The sequence below is a fragment of the Anoplophora glabripennis genome, unplaced genomic scaffold (assembly GCF_000390285.2).
Source record: "Anoplophora glabripennis isolate ALB-LARVAE unplaced genomic scaffold, Agla_2.0 scaffold542, whole genome shotgun sequence".
In the NCBI taxonomy this organism is placed as follows: Eukaryota; Metazoa; Arthropoda; class Insecta; order Coleoptera; family Cerambycidae; genus Anoplophora; species Anoplophora glabripennis.
This window is the reverse complement of record NW_019416642.1, coordinates 345725-354728: the sequence shown is the minus strand read 5'-3', so window position 1 is coordinate 354728 and position 9004 is coordinate 345725.

The following is a 9004-nucleotide window of genomic DNA, read 5'->3' as shown; positions in this document are numbered from 1 at the left end:
TACTTTTCAGAGGTTATGAAAACTTTTATTATAGTCTTACGAAAAAAAATTAACATAATTTAACAAATAAAATCGTTTATAAACAGATTTGCGTGATTCACTTGTAATTGCAGTGGAAGTTGAAATAATTTACCTGTTAGTTTAAACCAGAGTCGTCGTCGTCGACAGAGCGAGGGGGAAAAGTAAGAAATAGGTAATATTATACCGTAGAAGTGTTGTTTATCGATAAATGATTCTAGATGTGTTATTCCTTTTTATCCAGAGGACGGGCAATGGATACCCCTGAAGGGTGAAGCCAAACCGGAGGAAAAGATATCGGAAAATAGCGTTATAAAATTCGAATATAACCCTGTCTATAAGTTGTCCAACGAACATCCTTACTTATTATCTATTGATTATAGGATTTTAAAAGGAACTATAACGTTCAAGATATTTTATTACATAAATTGTTCAAATGGTTATTTTAGATGAAAAAACCGCGGAGTGCTATTAAATTAGAGGGTGGATTGGAGATAGGGTGAAAATGCACCCTTTTGTGCAACTCTCTCGGTTTCAAAAATACAATAGATACCTTATGTATGTTTTCAGCCAAGAAATTTGAATAACTCCAGATATTTCGAATTTTCACAACCAAGAACGGCGGTGACAAAATTTTTAACATTATGTCGATGTTTCGCATTGTATTAGCTATGTCCTGTACAAATTTAGTTTCGTGCAACCCTCTCGGTTTCAAAAATACAATACCTATGTATGTTTTCAGCCATGAAATTTGAATATTTCCAAATATTTCGAATTTTCACCACCAAGAACGGCGGTGACAACATTTTTATCATTAAAGCTATGTTTCGCATCCCATTAGCTATGTCCTGTACAATTTTAGTTTCGTGCAATACTCGGTTTCAAAAATACAATACCTATGTATGTTTTCAGCCACGAAATTTGAATAATTCCGAATATTTCGAATTTTCACCACCAAGAACGGCGGTACAACTTTTTTAACATTAAGGCGATGTTTCGCTTTGTATTAGCTATATCCTGTACAAATTTAGTTTCGTTCAACTCTCTTTTTTAATTGTAGCTCGAAAACGAAGCAAAATTTCGCTATAGTTCATAGGAAAAATTATTTAGAAAATTCAATTTCCCATCGAAAGGGCTTATTTAAAAAATTTAAAAGGAAAATTTCATGCAAAAATCGTTAATAAACAATTTTTAAATAGATTTTTTTTACTTCTTATACCATAATTTAATGTTGTACCTTTCCAATTGTTCATGAATAGAATTTGGAACTCGGACGGATGATCATAGCCGTCGCGTCGGCCTTTCGCTACAGCGCACCATATGAAACCAGTAATAACGGCAGTTATTGGTTTTTCGCTGATAAAATACGCAAATTTATTTATTTTTATATACACCTACCTGTTTATTTATTTGTTTAAGACTAGCCGACGAAAACCCCGAACTCTGTTTGTGAATATCTTACCATTTAAAAATTAATTTCAGATAGCCTGATTCATTCTAAACAAAAAAGGTCTCCCGCAATTTTTTCGTAAAATTAACGATTTCTGAGTAAAACATTATTTAAAATCAATTACATGGTACGATTGGCATAGAAATTTTATCTAGTAGGCAGTTATCACGTTGACATTTTGTAATAGCAACTTAATTGTTATAATTAATGCAATAATTTTATGAAAAATGTGAAAAAATAAACTTCCAAACTTATTTTACAAATATTTAATAAAATTAAGTTGCATTAATTATAAAATTAAGTTGTCATTACAAATTAATTTTACAAAAAATTTACAAGAGACCCTTTTTATTTAGAATGAATCAGGCTATCTGTAACGAATTTTTAAAAAGTAAGATAGTAATGAGAAAATTTTCTACCCCTTACAACCGTAAGGGAAAATCAACAAATTGTTTACTGAGTGCCTTCTCGATGGTAGAAAATGTCTACTTAATAACATTTTCAATCAATCGCAATCAACTCAAAATAGGGAATGACACTATCGCAAAATAATCATATTTGTATCTACCAACATTTTTAATTTGAGTAATTTTTTATTTTGAGCATACACTTGTAATTTTGTTTCATATTCTGCATATTACTAACCCGAAGGTCATACGTGTTTTTCTTCTCGATATATAGACGCAATATGTTATAAATATTCTTATTAACAATTTTATTAAGTAGTAAACAAAGTTTTCAATTTTACTACTGGATTTTAACATATTTTTATTAAATTGTATTTTGGCCGATGCGTCATTCTGACAGGGAACCCTCGAATAAAATTCCCAATAAAGAATTTTGATTTAAAATTATGTATCCGAAAATTTTATTTATGCACGCTGCAAATATATAAGTGATAAGAAAATTAAAGGGGGCCTGTAAAAAAAGATTAGAGAAAAAATTTAGTTCTTATTTTTCTTTCCTTATATACAGAGAAAGTTATAAAAATGTAACTACACATTTCCTGCTATCGAAAGGGACAACTAATTTCTTTTTATCGTAAATACGGTCATTTAAAAATATAGTTTAGACTAGTTTGATTTATTAGAAACAAATTTGATTCCTTAATTTTTTTTCATAAATATGATATGTTTGAACAAAATAATAAAATGGACCATACCATAGTACACCTAGAATTTTACTAACTGGGGGAACTTTTGTTATAACAAAAATACAGTCGAATGAAAGTACATTGAAAGATAAACGGAAAACCATAAAATATGATAATAAATACAGGAAATGAGCACTTCCTACCATTACAAAAGTCAGAGTGCGTAGAATCATTGATCCACGTATCCAAATAAACGTTCCTGGAGAATTATGAATTACTGTTCATGAATCAATGTGATTTCTCAATTCTCGAATATTTTTCAGTGTCTTAGACATTGCAGTTTTTAAATGACCTCCTATACGAAAAGCTGTAGCATGGATTTAAAACTATATTCTAGGAGGTCCGCCTCGACTTATCCAACGATCTGAATATGTTTCGTTTAAATATTGTCGTGTTTTTACAACAAAAGGGAAAGAAATCATATCATGCATAAACCACAGCTGAGCTTTGACACCTAGATGTAAATCCTCAAAAAATACCTCCTCGAGATTCGATGTAGGTAACAGACATTGTGGGTCAAGTAAGTCGTCGTTAACTATTGTTCATGATGAATGATAGTGAAGGATAGCGATGCAAAAGATAGCAAGACGTTAGGAAAATCTCGAAGTAAAGGGGCCTAGACTCATGGCATGTGAAAGACATTAAAAAATTGTTCTTTTAAGATGGCTCATACCGTCGAGTAGTTGATATTAAAGTACAAATCAATTTTTCCGGTGCTGGTCATCAATGAAATTCATTACTATACTGTAAAAAGATCAGTGAGACTGAAAGCAGTAAAAGTAGTTTTACTTATTTGTGATATTTGACTAAAAATTAGTATTTTCACTCAAATATAGGTACCTGATAAAATAAATTCAGCAGATATACTCGTATTTGGTACACTAGTAGCTAAATCGGAGTAAACTCATCATTGAGTGACCCTATCCCATTCTATGGTTGTCGTGCGTTGTCTTTGTCTATTTCCCATAAGGTCATCTCATGGCGTGGTGTATGGCGTGTAGTACTGGACAAATGTCCGTTAATCCGGTTATTTTAGTGAAAATTATATTTAAATGCAGTGATTTGATTAAAATAATTAAAAACAGTAATATATTGAGTCGCGATTAATTTTGTATCTTCCTCTTACAAAAATGAACACTCTCAACAAAGAATCGAACTTCTTCAAACTGAAAATTATATTAAATTATTCCAGACATTCATAATTTAAATATTACAAGAATCAACTATGGAGTTATTATAGTTTTGCTCTGCTCTAACCCACCATTATCATCATCACTACTCAGTACTAGCCCACATACAATTTATTCATACAATATAATAGATGTTTCAGAATTGGCTAAATTGCTACAAACCTTTAACGTCCACAGCGAATGTGTAATAACATGAGTATCATCTAGATAATATCAGCTTTAGCATATTTTTTTAGTTTCGTAAAAAATAATACTTAAATTTTATATTATATATTATAAAGGACTATACATATATTAGTAAGTGCCGATGTTGTTCAAGATACAATGCAAGTATAAACTTCCGTATTGTTATTCTCCGGATATCACGTACCCCGATTTATTCCAAGTCTTGCTGTTGCATTTGCGTTCTCATTGCTCGTAGAACTTCGGTATAACTATAAGAAGAATAACCGCCGAAAAAACCCGTAGTAGATACCACGCTCAGATTTAGTTCAAGTGAACTGAAAGAAAACACAACGCGGGAAACATGTTTCCCATAAAATCTTGGACTGCAAGATTTAATTTGACCAACTGAATTTAATAGCGTCGTACAGCAGTGGCGGCACGCCAGGTGACGCAAGTGACGCACTGCTTCACCTAAAATTTCCATTTGGTTGTGCAATTTAAAATAATTTTTAATTTATATAAATTTTATAATTTAGGTATAATTGTATTTTGAAAATGTATTGTGATAAACAGAATAGTTGCGCGATGAACGCCTTCTAACAAAACATTGTCTTCGTTGAGAGCGAACATCAACCTGGTACCATACAACGTATAGTATAACCAAGTGACGCAGATCGAAATCAGTCTGTATTCCGCTTCACTTTGTAGTATTGTTTACGGCGGTTGTCATGGCAACGAGGCGGCCAACACGGGAGTAAACTACGGCGTGGGGGAACGAGTGACAAAGAAATTGAAGCAGCATTGTCATCGCACATCGCCTGCCCCTGCCTTTAAACAGTTTATACGGTACTGGTCGCTCAGAGCACGATTATAACGGTTCTTAGTTAATATTTGTTTTGTTTAATAATTGTAGAAATGTTTTCTATGTATGATCCAGTACGTATTTTAATGGAAACGCCATTTTTCAGATGGAAAATTGAGGACAAAAAGGATTTTTAAATTGCGAAAACTATAGTTCAATATATACCGGGTGTTTCATGAAGTTCTCCCGGCAATAATAGAAGATGTTCCTTGGGTTATTTCTAGGAAAAAAGTTCCTATAAACATGTGTCCGATTTGCTTTACTTATTGAGCTACATGAATTTGAAAATAAAATAATGGAAATTAATTTTCATTTTTATTTTTAGAACATCGGTAATAGTGATACATACATTCTTAATTTAAAAGGTTTTCGAAAATTCCACCTCCTACTTCAATACATTTGTCAGCACGCCTGTGAATTGCTCGCGTTGCATTTCTAATATTCACGTGCTTTTCTTTTATTTGCGTTGCAGCATTAACAATTCTTTGGATTAGATCTTCGCGTGTTTCCACTTTCTCTTGATAAACCAAATCCTTCATCCAATCCCACATGTTGTAATCTAACGGATTGAGGTCTGGAGACCTAGCTGGCCAAATGTGTGGCCCACCTCGACCGATCCAGCGACCAGGGTAATGATCATTTAGGTGAGCAGTGACAATTCGGGATATATGAGGTGGAGCTCCATCATGTTGCAAGTACATTCTTAATCGTCTTGCCAGAGGTACATCTTCAAGCAATCGCGGGAGTTCTTCCTCTAAAAATTTGTAGATACTTTGGTCCATTAAGGCGACCTTCAATAATAAATGGCCCTATAAGTTAATCGTATAACATTCCACACCACACATTAACGCTAAATCTACGTTGAAAATTACTTTCTACGGTGGCATGAAGGTTGACGTCCGACCATTGATGCATGTTATGGGTGTTGTTGATACCGTCTCTGCTAAATTGCTCATCCGTAAATAAGATGTAGCGATTCAAATTCCTATTATTATTCAACCACTGACAAAATTCTACCCGTCTAGGGAAATCTTCTGGCTCCAGATGTTGAACACGCTGTAGATGGTATGGATACAACAGATTCTTGTTTAATGTTCTCCATACCCTGGTATTGGGAATCACTAAAGGCGTGGATATCCGTCGTGTACTAACACCGGGATTACGCTCGGCCATAGCAAGGATATTCTCTTCTTCTATAACACTCAGCTGACTTACCCGTTCGTAGTGAATGCGAACACTTGGAAGTGAACCAGTTTCTCTGAGTGCATGAAAAGTTGTGGTAAACGTTCTCGGGGATGGAATGCGACGATTTGGGAAACGCCGTTGATATTCCAGTGAAGCTAAAGTAGCATTTCCATCGCAATTACCCAAAACAAATAAACACCATATCGGCATACTCAGCAGTCGTAAACTTAAAAGGCATTGTTCGCGAATTTGCAAAATTGAATCTTCACACTAAACTGCAAGCTTGCCAAATTTTACCTTGCAAATGTCGTCAGACCACACTTGACCAATGTGTAGCGCGCCGAGACGTAACGCAACAAATTTGATTATTACTTTTTACATTTAAATTTCAAATTCATGTAGCTCACAAAGTAAAGCAAATCGGACACATGTTTATATAAACTTTTTTTCTAGAAATAACCCAAGGAATATCCTCTATTAGTGCCGGGAGAACTTCATAAAACACCCTGTATATACGGTGTGCGTTAATGTTCGCAGAACTAATATTTCTATTATTTATAAAATCTAAATGAAAATCCTTCTCGCGAATGTCAGTTTTTCGGTAATATTGCAAATGCAACTAAAATTTCCAGATTTATTTAAAGCCGTTTTACCATGAAATTTTGAAAATTTTCGCCTGCGGCGCTTTTTTTTCTTTTCAATAATTCAATGAATACGCTTCACCTATTCTCGATGTCACGAGCCGCCACTGTTGTACAGGTCTCCATTTTTAACAGAAAATGATTAAAAAATTTGAAATCTTCGTGTTCTTCAAAATAAGGAAAGTGAGAAACACATGGAAAAAATGGTGACCAAAACTTTTTATTTATTCCAAAGACTCATTCATTCCCTACCTCTTTAATGAAATTTGTTACATTATTTACTTCAGAGTACGTAATGTCACTGGCAACAATCAACACAACTGAACAGTTTAGTTGTGAAATTAAGTTATAGGTACTTTAACATAATACCTAATTCCGTCATTTAAATCTACAAACGAAACACGACAGCATTTACACACATAAATTACAGTCTTTGTTACTTCTTACATCTCCAACCACCAATGTACATTGCAAAGCATAAGCTTTTTTTATAGTATCTATTTTTTTTTTTGCTAAAAAATCAAGATAAGTGGTAGATATATACTTTTTTATTTTTTAATCCAATTTTCTATTATTATTATATTATTCTGCAATCCCTCCGTGGTCCAAAATATAAGTACTTATATTATTACTTGTTTAAATAGACAGTAGGTCAGTATTTCAATATTAGCTATCATATTTAATTTAAATTAATAAAAATAATTTCTTTCAATTCCAAATTCCACTAAATTTATTATATATTTTTTAAAATTAAATTCCAGTAAATTAAAGATGAAACATTTACCTGCGCCTACTATTTATTTATATCTACAGAAACAGGTTTTGATACTGAAGCTTCTCGAGGAAAAAAAACATTGTGTCGATGAGGGTCAGAGTTGGGTGATGGTTTGTCGGTCTAATTGGAATATATATTTTTCATCGACCATCGATTGCACAAGTATCGATAAATTTCGATACAAGTGTAGGTAGAACGATATTATTTGAATAATTTTTGTTGCATAACTTTGTCGAGAACTTAACTTCCAAAATTTTTACTCTCAATTAAACTTTCAAAATTTATAAATAGTTTTAGGTGCGTATGATTTATTTTATATACCTACTGGGTGATTCAGTTTGGTATTCGCGGCCCTGTATCTCTTTTATTTTAACAAATAGCTATAACAAACCCTATATATATATATTTAAATCGCCGCTCAAACTCTATTAAATGACATTACTAGATCGTCTCCATGGTAATATATGTCAAAATTGCTATAGTCAACTGTTTTTGTTCAAAAGGCACACTATATATTTTTTTATCAATTCTGGAAGATATTTTTTTCTGCGTTCAGCTGTGTAAGGAAGTCTATAGTTTCATCAGAAATATTGCTAGAAAAACAGCAAAAAAGATGAACCCTACATTTCTTATCTTTATTTTGAAAAATTATAGCCAGCTGCGGAAACCTATTTACAGCTATTTTTTAATAAGATACTATCACTTTTCATTTGGAAAATTTGTTATTTCCTGTTGCCGTAATGTAACCCACTTACATATAGGTATGTATACATTTTTTCTTAGATCGATATATGTACCAAGAATTTTTTTTCATTTTTCTGTTCTATAAATTGTCCATAGGAAGTTGTTAAGACAAACTTCTTGTTTTTACTTGTTTTACACAATTTTATCGGACGCTGTTTCACACTTAACAATGTCTTCTAGGTACATATTTCTCTTTCTTATGTTGCACCCCTTGTATTTACCAATTCACGTCATTTTAAAGGTTACAATGAAGAATGTTTTAACAATTATCGTCGTTTTTCCGAAAATTTCATATATTTTCTACAAATAATTCACATTTCGCTACATTTTTTTTCATAGGCACAAAATGTAATTCTCAAGACATTTCATCAATTTTTATACCAGTAAATATTCTTTTCCAAACAATTAGAATTATAAAAATCTGTAAATTAACAAATGTTTGAGAACCTTATTCAAAAATCAACAAGATAGGCGAGCCTTCCTGGCGATACTTATAACTAAATTAACTAAAATATAATAAATAAATAATATTGACATAACAAGTGCTTGATTTAATTACCTCTAACTAATGAATTCTTTGAACTTTAAAAAATAATGTACTAATAGTTTTGTACAAGTGCATAATTTAGTGCAAAGATTATTTGTTTTTTTTTGACATCTGAGGTCGTAAATGATATTCTCATGATAGAAATCCTGGAATTTCCAATTCCAAAAAAGAACGTTATTTAATGGTATGATTTTATAATAGAAATGATTTTTTGTTGGGTCTTAATTTTAAACCACTTTTAATTCAACAGTTGATAAAACGGTATAATATGTTT